Here is a 12,207-nt window from a genome sequence, read left to right as displayed (position 1 = left end):
ATCTGCATTTGTGATAATCTGCAACTGCAGGCTGATGGGAATTAAAGGTATTTGCATAGATATTAATATTGTGTAAAGTATTAGCATGGGCGGGGGGGGGGGGGGGGGGGGGAGAGTTTAATGAGAAACTGATTACTTTGTGGAAAATAATGAGAAGACATATATGCATTTTACACTTTGAGCTTGCGAGCACATTTGTTGTTTAAGGCTTATCTAAATGAAGGTTTCAGTCAGCCTAGAAGACCTATATAAATGTTTTCTGTTTATAGAAGCCGCTTTACAAAAATGATAAAAGAATAGCTTAAGCAATCGTGGTGGTTATGTCTAAGTCGCACTATCATTGTTCCTGTGTAGCACAGTAAAGAGTTAAGCAGATTCTGGTTTGTGGTATAGTCAAGGGTAAATATGAAGGGCACTTCAGTATTTGTGGTTTATGATGTGACAGGAGGCTTTGTCAGAATGAAGACTGGGTAGAAAAATAGATGAACTGTTTCTACATGTCATCAGTGGTTGACATCTGTAATCAAGAGGATGAACACATGCTGCATCGCTGAAATAACAAAAGGTCAAACAGTCATTGCAAAAACAAGACTATCTGATCTACTTTCAGCTGATACTGGTTGACTTTTTACTCCAGTGCAGTTTGTGTTATTCAGTCAAGGTGTCAGATGTTGCTAGACTATGGCATGCCTAGTAGCCAGGGGTTCTTCCAGTAACGAATTAAATTCCCACATTAGGTTGCCAGAGAAGAAGGTGACGTGCAAAAGCCTGCTGAAAGGTGATGGGCTCAGCAAACAAAACACTGCGCCGACTTTTGGGCTGTGTTTGTTCTGCTATGGGCAGACTCCTCCACACGACTGAAAATACCAGTGCTGACATTCCACAGCGCACAAACAACACGACAAAATGTGCACTGTGTGAGTGAAAAAGCAAAAGTGAGAGCCAAGGCAGATTTAATTTGAGGCTACAGAGTGCGCACACACTGTAAAAAAAAAGAAAAGAAAAAACACAACAGTAGAATTCAGGGAGTTGGATTGTGATGGTTATGTTTGGGCTAGGCTTGTGTGCTGGACTGTACAAACACTTTAATTTGGATGCTGTGAAGGGTAAGCCAGTTTGTGTCCTTGCAGGACCTCTGCAGATCTTTAGTGGGGTTTGTTGACTCAGAATCCCAGCACATGAATTGAACCAGTGATGGTAAACAGCCGAACATTACATGGAAGTGCGGACAGTGGTGGTCCAAGAATAACCGCAGAATTCTTTTTGTGCTTGCCCATATTTACCACAAAGCTGATGCCAGACCAACACAAACCAGTCCAACTCAGTATTCTGTGGTGTCTTTCCCTTCCCCTCCAGTCAGTGAACTCTGCAAACTAAAAACATACTTCTTTAATTAAGATACCAATGCTTTTTTGTCAATGGCTTGTTCCTACTTTGTGCACTTTCTTGATTTTATGAAAATTTGCAGAGCTGTTTCACTTGTTTTAGTAAATGAGCGCAACTCTTCCACCGGCAGTTATGTAAGTAAGAATCTGGTCAGGATTCAAATACTGTACATGTTTGTGCAGTCGTGTCAAGGCCAAGGTTGCTTTGCCAGGATACACACAGCAGTCCAGGCCTGTCTATGGTACTCTCGTCTAACACTTCAACCCAACACCCTTCTCCTTTTTCCCTTTTCTTTTCCTTTTTTTGACTGGCTGGACGCCAGACCACATTTAGCTAGTCCAGAATATCACTGGAACCTCTAAAACCACAATGTACCATCAAGACATATGAGACCAATGATTCACAAAAATTGCAGAAGACTGTCCATGCCATAATGAGGAAATGTGATACTTTTTGTTTTTGTTTTTTTGGTCATGAGTGCTGAGACTTAAGGTTTATGTAGAAGGCCAGATAGGCTCATACGATAGCAAAAAAATGCTCATTCCTTAGTCATACTCGTACCGTGGCTCCAGGCATGGCATTGTCTATAGTATGAGGATCTCAAATGTGTTTGATGGCTTTCAGTAAAATTGGCACAGATATCCATTGTGCCCAGCCGATGAATCCACTCTTAATACCATCCAAACTTAGGTAGGTTTAATAGTAGATTTTTAGCCAATAGGAGATTAATATACTGCCAGACTGTTAGTGCTAGCTACCTATACACATTACAGGGGATTTATAATTCTGTGTTAATCTGCATAATAACCCTTTTGAAACCCTATGCTGTAACATGCATAGCCTGACTGTAGTAACTACATCACCATCACTGCGCAGACAGTGGCTTCAGTCATTTGCTACATTGTATTACAATTAAATATTGCACGTGTTCTGGGGTTTATTGTTATTTATTTATTACGTGTTAAGGTATTTAAGTCTATTTAGCATTTGTTGCCAGATGCTTGACAAGTTAACATCAGCCAGCAAAATAACAGTAATCCTTTTGCAATTGTCTGATAAGCGCAGTACTTCTTCAGTTTGTGACAAAAGTTACCTGTCAAAATTTACAAACTAATCAAGTAAGTATGCTCTTGTACATAGTGTACTACATGAAAAAAAATTAAACCCTGCTCATCATTTAGGGGCACATTACCATGCCAGCGTTTAGCCATATCCAATCCCTCAATAAGCAACAACCGTAGCTGTGGGCTGTTGTAGGTTCGTTCCAAGATCCTCAATGCGGTGTACTGTAACAAACAACGTTAAGTTTCTGAAATACAGCGCAAAAGGAATCGTGCCTGTCCTCTCCCATTCAAATAGGCTCCATTTCACCAAACAGAGATGTTTTTCTTCTTGCGCCTGCCTGGTTTGGAAAATACTTTCCTTTCATTGATGAAAAGATATACAGCATTCAGAGATGAAATTACTTTCCAAATGGCCTCTGACTCACCATCTCTATTCCCAGTACTCTCTCAGCTCCCCCCTCCTCACCCACTCTCCACCTTACTTGTCCTTGTGAATGTTCTATCTATTGTAACTGTATACAGCACTTAGCACTTCAGACGGCAGACAAACCAGCTCAAGGACAACTGCCCACTCTTACGATGTTCATAAATAGACTATTTGCCCAGGCTTACCAATCACGTTACCCACAGAGCCTGTGTGGGTGCTTGTGGACATTGTGTAGCTTGTACCGAAATAGACCTCCGCTGCTGCGTGAGGGTGCAATCAGGCCTTCAGCTTGCAGTGTGAGAGACCAGTTTGCACAGAAAAAAGCTTTGTTGTGTCGTTGAAAATTAACAATAATGACTCACACAGTCTATCCCTTTTATAATGTGCGATTTTATTATCCGTTTGCGATCTGCGGCGCCTCAAAACAGGTGCTATCACCTCCGCAGAATTTTTTCCAGAATGCAACACTCCCCGACTGTGTGGGCCACAACCGTCAGCACATTCCTGGAGAGCTGGATCCCCAGAAGCAACAATTCCTCCTTCCTCTCTTCCCTCCCTTCCTTCCTGCCGCCCTGGTGTCTTCTACTTTGCTTCCATGGATTGCATCACTCGTCTGCCTCCTGGCCTCCTCTGCTCAGACCCTTTAATCACATATGGCACGCACACAAGTAAATGTGTGTGTGGCACAGACACACACACACAAATGTGAACACACAAACTGTGGGCAGAAGGAACCCTCGTCAGTCCTCATACTGGTTTTGAGGCTTCAGTTGGAATTTTATGGTTGGTTTGAGCAGAGGATTCTGGAGGTTTTCCAGCTGCCCTGCAAAGTCTCCTCTCCCCGCTTTCGCTCCCTCCATCTCTTTGTTCCTTTCCTTCAGCTTTCCTCTCTTTTTCTTTTCCTCCCCTCTTTCCTCTCCCCACCCTCCCAGCTTTACCCACTCGCCCTCAAGGTCAGAAATATCCTGTGGTTTCGGTTTGATCCCCTTGGATATGCTTTTGCTCTCTCCCTCTCTCTGCCTTTTCCTTCTTTTTTGTCTTGCTTGTGCGCACTCTCACACATGCACACACGCACACTTACTGTAAGCATACTGCATTACTCTAAGCATTCCCATGCAGGAAACACATGTTGGGATAAGCACTGGCAGTTCTGTGTGCCTTGCAACACACACAGTCCATCTCATCAGGGGTCAGCAGGCTATCCGGCATGTAACATTCAGGAAGGAAACAATGTCGTAGTCTCCTATTGCTCCGGGCTGAAGTATTTGCCACCGAAGACCTTATCCATATTAAATCTGTTGATTCATTGACAGTGAAATAATGAGCAATCCTCAACTTCCTCACATGAAGCCACGGTCAGTGTACTGCTCCAGCCCCAGCCAGGTTAACCCTGCTCTTCTGGGTTCACCTATTCTCTGAGTTGTGCAACATGGCAAAAGTCCAGCACTTGTGAAATAACAAGGGCCTTGGCTGACTGAAAGAACGGCAGTTCAAACAGTCATCGTATCCGCCAGTTAATGGAGGAAAACAGTCTTGCCCAATTAACCTGATCCCAAGTCTCTCGTGTGTACGCCTCAGTCGTAGTTCCACAAATGTTCAGCTAACGGTTTTCTACCAGAAAAGGATGAGATCATGTCCATAAATCCTTCCTCTTCTTTGTTAAAGTTATTTTTTAAATTCAAAAACAGTCCTCCAACTTTGAAGTTAAATGCTGAACCCAGCCGCCAACAGTTTTCAGTTAAGAGTGACGTAGATCACCTACATTTTTATGGAACTTGTATTCATCCAATGATTTTCAAAGTCAACATGACATATAGTTAAAAGATAGTGGAAAATTAAAACAATTGTGTACTTTGTGCAAAATGATAGCAGCCCTTGCAGATCCAGTTTGTTGAAGTAATCTGAAGACGATTCACGTCAGACTTCCTAAATCACTGTTAAATAGGGTTAAAAAGCAGTGAGGGTGATAGTTTTTCAGTCCACAGGCTATGATTGTCCATGTGGGAACTTTGTTATTTTTTACTTGGCTTTCCTTTGTTTTCTCTTCTATTTCTGCTTTTGTATTTAGGCACTACAGGTTAGCATAGGGCAGCAAAACCTGCTTGGTTATGTTGTAGATAAAGATTTCAAAACTTGAATCCTGCACACTGAAAATGTTCTCAACACAAGGACACCTTGTGTTCTCCAGCTAAAGGGACAGTTTGTGAGGCCTTGGGAAACGGATATTGTTTTGGACTCCTTCAGCATCTTTTCATGTCTTCTACATTCTGACTCATCATGACCACTTTGCGCATACTTGTGCCTCCTTGCGTGCTGGACGATCTGTGTCTGTCCCTGAGCTGAGTCTACTACAGTACTTGCCGGGACAGGAGCTTTGAAAGGCATTGTTGTTTCAGACTGATGCTTTAACAGTGAAGAGGGGAGACTCTCCCAGTAAAATAAACCACAAATACTTTTCGGGAAACGCTGCACCCTGCTGCTCAGTTTCAGCTTGTTGACACAACTGCTCGGGGCAGATTGTTTTTCAGATATGCAACCGGTCGTCAAATATACAGTGTCAAATTAATTTCAGGGTAACCTCCGAAAGATCTCTGTTCACAATATTAAATTTGTCCATTTTCTTTGGGTGGCTTCCCAGAAGCAGGCGAGACCACAGACATGAAAACCTATGTGAGATGACGCCCAACCATACGGCCAAACTGTCCAATCTATAGTGTGCATGCAGACATACACTACTGTGGCAAGGCTGATTTAAAAATCATTTCCTTTGTAGCTTGTTAGTTCCTCATAACCTCTTGTTATAAGTATACTGTTACCACATGCTCTTTGTTGTTTTCTACATGAATCAGGCTTTAGTGAGAGGATGGTTTCATTAAAGTGAAACAGTATCTTATACTGAATATTTACTGAAAAATTCCCAAACACCCAGGCTGTTAAAGTGAGATTTCGAATGCTGACCTATTCCCTTTTGACTCTTTGCGGATCACCACGAAATCCCGATAATCCCAAGGAACACAGCTTTGCTTTAAGAGCCACCATTTTCTTTCAGTATGAACCCTTTTATCCCTCCACATCCTTTTGAAAATGTCCAAAAATGGAGAGGAGAGAGGAAAAAGAGGCACGAGGGGGGGAGGGAAGGGATCTGACAGGCTGTTCCAGCAACGAGACCCATGACTGACACATTTACTGTGGAACAGGACAAGTATATGAATGTGTGAGCGAGACAGAGAAAGACAAACATGCACAGAAACTGAAATGTTTGCAGATAGTATCTCTTTTTGTCAGCTGAGTGTGGTCACAAGACCAAAGCTCCACTTCACTAATTTCATTCCCTCCTGGCTGGGTAGGAATTCTGCAGAGACATCTCAGCAGGACCTTTTTTCTGTTTCCTTTAAATCCTCACTACAGACACAGATTTGTCACTTTTTTTTCCAAAATAAGATCTCATTTGATCTCCTGCCATCTAAATGGCCTTCCGTCTGAGGCAACTGTCACTGTTTATCCACATTATGAAGATAACGGGGCCATCTTCTGTGGTTTGGGGGTGTCAGATGAGTTGAGTGTGGAGGAGCTTGTCAGAGGAGAGGAGAATGATTCATTGTGTTGCTCTATAATTGAGTGATCCAGCATTCATCGTGGGCATGATGGTGAGATCATCCCTCACTATTAGACGTGCAGGATTCGGTGCAGAACTGCAGGACAGCAGCTTTGAGAACAGAAAGGACTGTTCTGCTGGTTCTGCCTGTCTTTCCTCCAAAGTGCAAACTGTTAATGCTCTTCTCTGTTGCGTTAGGCCTTCATTTATTTCACTACAGTGCAAAAGCCATTAAGAAGCAATTTAAGCATACCAGTGAAATGTTTCCCATCTTGAATCCATGTTGCATTCAGGGACATGCAGACATTTAGGATTAGCCTTTTTGGAAATATTCGTCTGGCATCTCGGTTTGGTTTGTAACCAAAATAGAAGTCTCCACACCTTGACTGTGCACATCAGCTGTCCAAAAATGAACCCCTTTGAAAGAGATTTGAAATCATACACATTACATATCTAAAGAGGTACTTGCAAAGTTTAGGGAATTTTATGAGGGAAAGTATGAATCCAGCTGCAAAGACGCTGTATTTCCAACCAAACAGACCCTTGTTTCCGATGCAGGTTCAATCTTATTAATTTGTAGTATTAACTCACATTAAGACTACACATTAATTGTAATAATTTAATAAGGAAGGGTTAGGAACCCTTTCTAACCCTAACACCTAACCTTTAGGATTAGGATTAGGGGTTAGGGTTAGGAAGTGTTAAACCACAACAGTCTTTGCGATCTCACCAGTCTCATTTGTTAGAGTGGACAGGACTGAAGAAAATATGGAGGTGTTTTTCCAATATGATTAGGATGAGATATTTTATTGTTATTTTCCAGAATAGCTGAAGTGGGGTAAACTTTAATGTTCTATGCTTCAAGGAAAAAGGACGTGCTTTTTATTCCATTTATTGACAAATTCAGCACTAAATTAGCCAAGTTCACCCATACAAATGAAGCAGTTGTGTCGCTAATCTCATCTGCACTTTACTTATGCAAACAGCTACAACAGAAGACTTCAACATAGTTTAATTACAATGCAACATATGCATAGTTATTCCTTTTTTGTCTTTTTGACAAGTAATAGTGCACAAATTTGACCGTGGGGTTATTTTGGTTCCATTTTGATCAAATATGAACCCGGTATAAAGCTATCCTGTGTGACAGTGAGGGTGCAGGCAAACCATTTTTAGCAAAGCGAGTGCAGAGAGGTGTTGGCAAGGTCCTTTGTGAGAGATAGAAAGTAAGAGAGGGTGCTTGACCTCCCTTAAGAAGCCATCTGTATAGTGTGCTCACAGCACAGTTCAGTACAGGCTGTCCTGAATGTTAACAGCGCAGCACTGGTACTTTCTGAGATTCATAGATTAGCTGCCCACACTTAGATAATAACTGCTTTTACTGCTTGTTGATATTTTGTGGATCATGTGAGATTTGCCTTCATCTCTGTCCTTTGCCTCGTTTTGCAAAAAAATGTCTTTCGCCGAGATGATAAAGTTGGAGACTGTTGACGTAACCAACAGTTACACTTCATTAGTTGATACGGTGCTATCATGCCACTGTGCATACAAGTGTGTGTGTGTTTGTGTGTTTGTAGAGCAGTGGCAGGAGGAGTGTGTGGAGGTCACCTTGACTTTGCCACTGCAGAGCATATCAGTAAGTTAGAGAAGGCAATCTTTTTCACATTTGTCTAGCGAGTCTCACATCGAAGCACAAAGAAGCAATTTACCTTCTCAGCACTGCACAAAGTAAATACACGAGCTGCAGTCATAACCTCGCCTCCTCCTTCTCCCGCCTTCGCCCCGCTCGGCGTGCACGAGTGATAAAACGCACAGGGAGGAAACAGAGACTGCTAGGTACACAGGTAAATGGACAAAATGATCCAGTTTGCCTCATTAGAGAAAAAACATTATGTTCCCGGGTACACTAGCGCACCAAGGTTGTCATGGAAACCAAGCAGCTTTGTCACAGAGTGTTTCCGTGGGGTTCTTGTCTGTCTGTCTCTCCACATTTGCTCTTCATCAGGGACACTCAGATCACTGATATTCTACACCACAAGGCTATGACTCATACACATCATCTTTGCATCTGGAACAAAAAGGGGTGGGGGAAAAACAATACACACACACACACACACACACACACACACACACACACACTAGATAGGCCAGGCAACACATACGTACTTACACTCCTACATCCACTGCAAATCTGTGTTAATTATATGCATATATTATATGCATACTTGCACAGAATAATCTTCCGTTTTTCACCAACTACAGAACGTGCATGACACTTTTAAGGTGCCTTTTTCAGACCATGACAGATGTGCACCGCACTGAGTAGTCCTCCTTTCTGAGTGGTTATGTTGGCGCCTGCCTTTGTGATCTGACTGGTTCACCTCATTATATATCAGGTAGATTATGGGCTTTAATCGGCCTTTAGTCTGTCCGATCAGCTGATGTGCTCAGTGCGTTTCCTGCTTATCTAGGCCACCAGATGTCAAAATCGGGGGCCTTATGGAAAACCAGAGCAGCATCCCGAGTACCAGGAGAGAGAGAGAGAGAAGAGATGACTGATGTGGAAGGGAATGCCAAACTTTGTAACGGGAACCAAATCTGCAGAGGGAGTTTTGAGAGATACATGTGTTTGCCAGAGATTTTTCAGGTGCACCAGGTGATTTTCATTTGAGTTGAAGATAGTAAGGCCAGTGCAAGACACACACACACAAGTACACATGCACACCCTGGGGTGCAAGGTAGAACAAAGTGATGAGTGACCCACTGTCTCATCGCTCTCCTGCCATTGCCTACAGCTGTTTCATCAAAGTCTCACTTCTGGCAGCCCCTCATGTGCCTGCCTGACACGCTTACTTGCACACGCATAGACACACATGCACTTGTCTTGTAGCCATTTATCTCTCCTGCCAGCTTGATCTGGCTGCTTATCTCTTCAATCTTTTCCTAACTTGGATGGACACACATATACACACACACCATCCACCCCCTCTTCATCTCTATTCCCCCACCGTCCCACCACCCTTTTTTTCCTCTCTCTTCCCTACTTTACACTGGCATTAGCTACATATGGCTTAACACATTATACATTTCACATATGGATCTGTGGACGGAGGATAAAAACATGTCTAAAACATTTGATGTGGATTCTGTGTCATGGTGAAAGTCTTTTATCATTACAATCCCTCTACTGCAGCTTGCTCCGCTCATTACTCCGCCTCCTCGGTTACAGAGTGTGTGTTTTCAGTAGTAACGATTCTCAGAGACTTCACATGCGAGCAGCACAGAGTCAAATCTCTTCAGATTCTGATTTATTAGCTCCAAACAGAGTTAACAGTACAATGAAAAGTGCTGGACCAGAAAGGTAGCACAGCTCAGTAATAAAAGCACTCATCGAATAAAAAACAATTTAGCTTTTTTTAAAAAGCTAAATATTAAATGTAGGTAGGATGCAATATAAATGTGCACATGTATGAAACGGGATTTTATGTATGAAAGCATATGCAGCAGTTGCGTGAGGAGTGCAATAAACAATGCAGTAAGAGTCAGTATCTGCAATGGATATGCGAATTGAGCAGCCTGACAGCCTGGTGCTAAAAATTGTCCTTAAGTATAGTGACACGAGTGAGCCACATGCATCAGACAGCAGCAAGGACAGCCGTGTACGTGCTGGGAGTCTGGTGCCGATCTTTAACATGGAAACTGTGACGAGACAGTTGCCCTCATTCAGAAATAGCTGTTCCAAAAATTCGGATGACTAGTTTAAGATATGGATTCATTATGAAACATCAGCTCGATATTCAAGAGAAGACCTACTGTCCAGATAAGGCAGCGCAGTGTTTTAGTATTTCTACCAGCACTAAGTAGCTGGGCAGCCCTTGAGACCTGTCGTAAAGCCCAAACAAACAGCTCCAAAAAGAAGACAGATCACTGTGATCTAAAAGGCTCTATCAGGCTTGACTGTTCTCAGCCTTCCCCACAAGAGTGAAGCCTCACCAAATACAGAGGTCAACTCTTTAAAAATCCATTACAGTGATGTGCTGTGCATGCAGTCTATAGCAGTCTACCCACTCTACAGCGCTTTGTGCAGAGTGGATCAGAGTGGTTCAACAGGTACTTTGATGGTGCACCTTCACTCGCGTGCCCGCTGAGGTGTCCTGACCACAGTGTTTGTGTGACGTGACCGGGAGCACGGAGCTGCTGATCCTTTCAACATTAGTGTCAAAGATGTGTGTGGGAAGGTGTTTTTTTGCAGATGTTAAGTGAGAGGTTGTCTTGCCTCACATGACATATAAAAATGTCTAATTGACCCTTGTTGACAGCCTCAGGCGCACATCAGCAATAGTTTATCTATTTCTAAGCATAAATAGATACAGATACAATAGATACAATAGTGTGTGTGTGTGTGTGTGTGTGTGTGTGTGTGTGTGTGTGTGTGTGTGTGTGTGTGTGTGTGTGTGTGTGTGTGTGTGTGTGTGTGATTTTTTTTTGGTGTTGGTCTGTTGAATATTTGAGCATAATAGCTTAACTATCATGCTTCGGCACCTGTCACCTCGTTGTGTGTTTCCAGCATGCATCTTCTCTCCATCTTCTTGTTAAAAGGGAGTTTTTCCTTCCCACTTGCGCCAAGTGCTTGTTCATCGGAGGTTGTCTGACTGTTGGGATTTTCTCTGTACCGTTTTAGGATCTAGAAGTGACTGTTGTTGTGATTTGACATTATGTAAATTTAAATTAAATTGAATCAGGCCTTTAGTCACTGTGTCTTCGTAACTGTTAATAATTCGAAGTCATTTAACATATAATAAGATGCTGGAAAAAAAACTGACCTTGTCGGGAAGAGTTGGATTACTGGCATGCATGTTGGGATTTTTCTATCCTGTCCAAAACCATCTGTATTCATCTTCCATTGCATTAAATGAGCTAATGAGGTGTGAAACTGGCTGTTAAAGTCACATGGCATTTCAAAGTGGGGTGCTTGATTCCGCACCAGAACAGCATGTAACATGTAAAGGCAGCTATTTTGCAGCCAGCTGCAAATCAAATATCAGTTAACAAGAAAGTCAGGGAGGCTTGTTGGAATCCCACCGGAGTCTTGAGCTCAACGGTGCATAGCTGATGAGTTTCCTGCATAACTGCTTCCAACCAGTCAGCCAGCCGCTCCCTGGCAAGCCATCCTGTGTATGACTCATCACATGGAGCATGTGATCATTCTTTCAATGCACACACACACACATATACAGTCACATTTATCTGCCAGGAGTTTCCCTCACCAGCAGTGCAGTACATGCAGAAAGACATCCCTGACAGAATACAGAAAAGGGAAGCTCTTTGTGTTTATGTTTTTCAGGCAGTGCGTGCATGTGCGTGCACATCTGTGTTTGAGCATATTTGTGTTAATGACAGGATGCGTGGATGTGTGAATGGGATTGTGTTGATTTTCCAACAGGCCAGCGTTTGATGAGGGATGAGTCATCCGGATGGAGACCCCGAGGAAGACTGGCAGGTTGATGATTCATCCAGAAAAAAAATGCTCACAAAATAAAAGATGTGTGTGTTCTTAGTAGCATATGTAAGTATAAACACGGGCACACACAAAGATATGTTTCGTTGCACTTGTGTGTGTATTTTCTTGCATACTGTATGTGCGTGTGTCCTGTGGCTCGACAGCTTGCTTCGGGCTGTTTTTGTTTATCTTCTTGCAGAGAGCCGGTATATGCATTTATCAGAGAGATGCCACA

This window comes from Astatotilapia calliptera, chromosome 15, assembly GCF_900246225.1.
Source record: "Astatotilapia calliptera chromosome 15, fAstCal1.2, whole genome shotgun sequence".
Taxonomy (NCBI): Eukaryota; Metazoa; Chordata; class Actinopteri; order Cichliformes; family Cichlidae; genus Astatotilapia; species Astatotilapia calliptera.
This window is presented reverse-complemented; position numbering follows the sequence as displayed.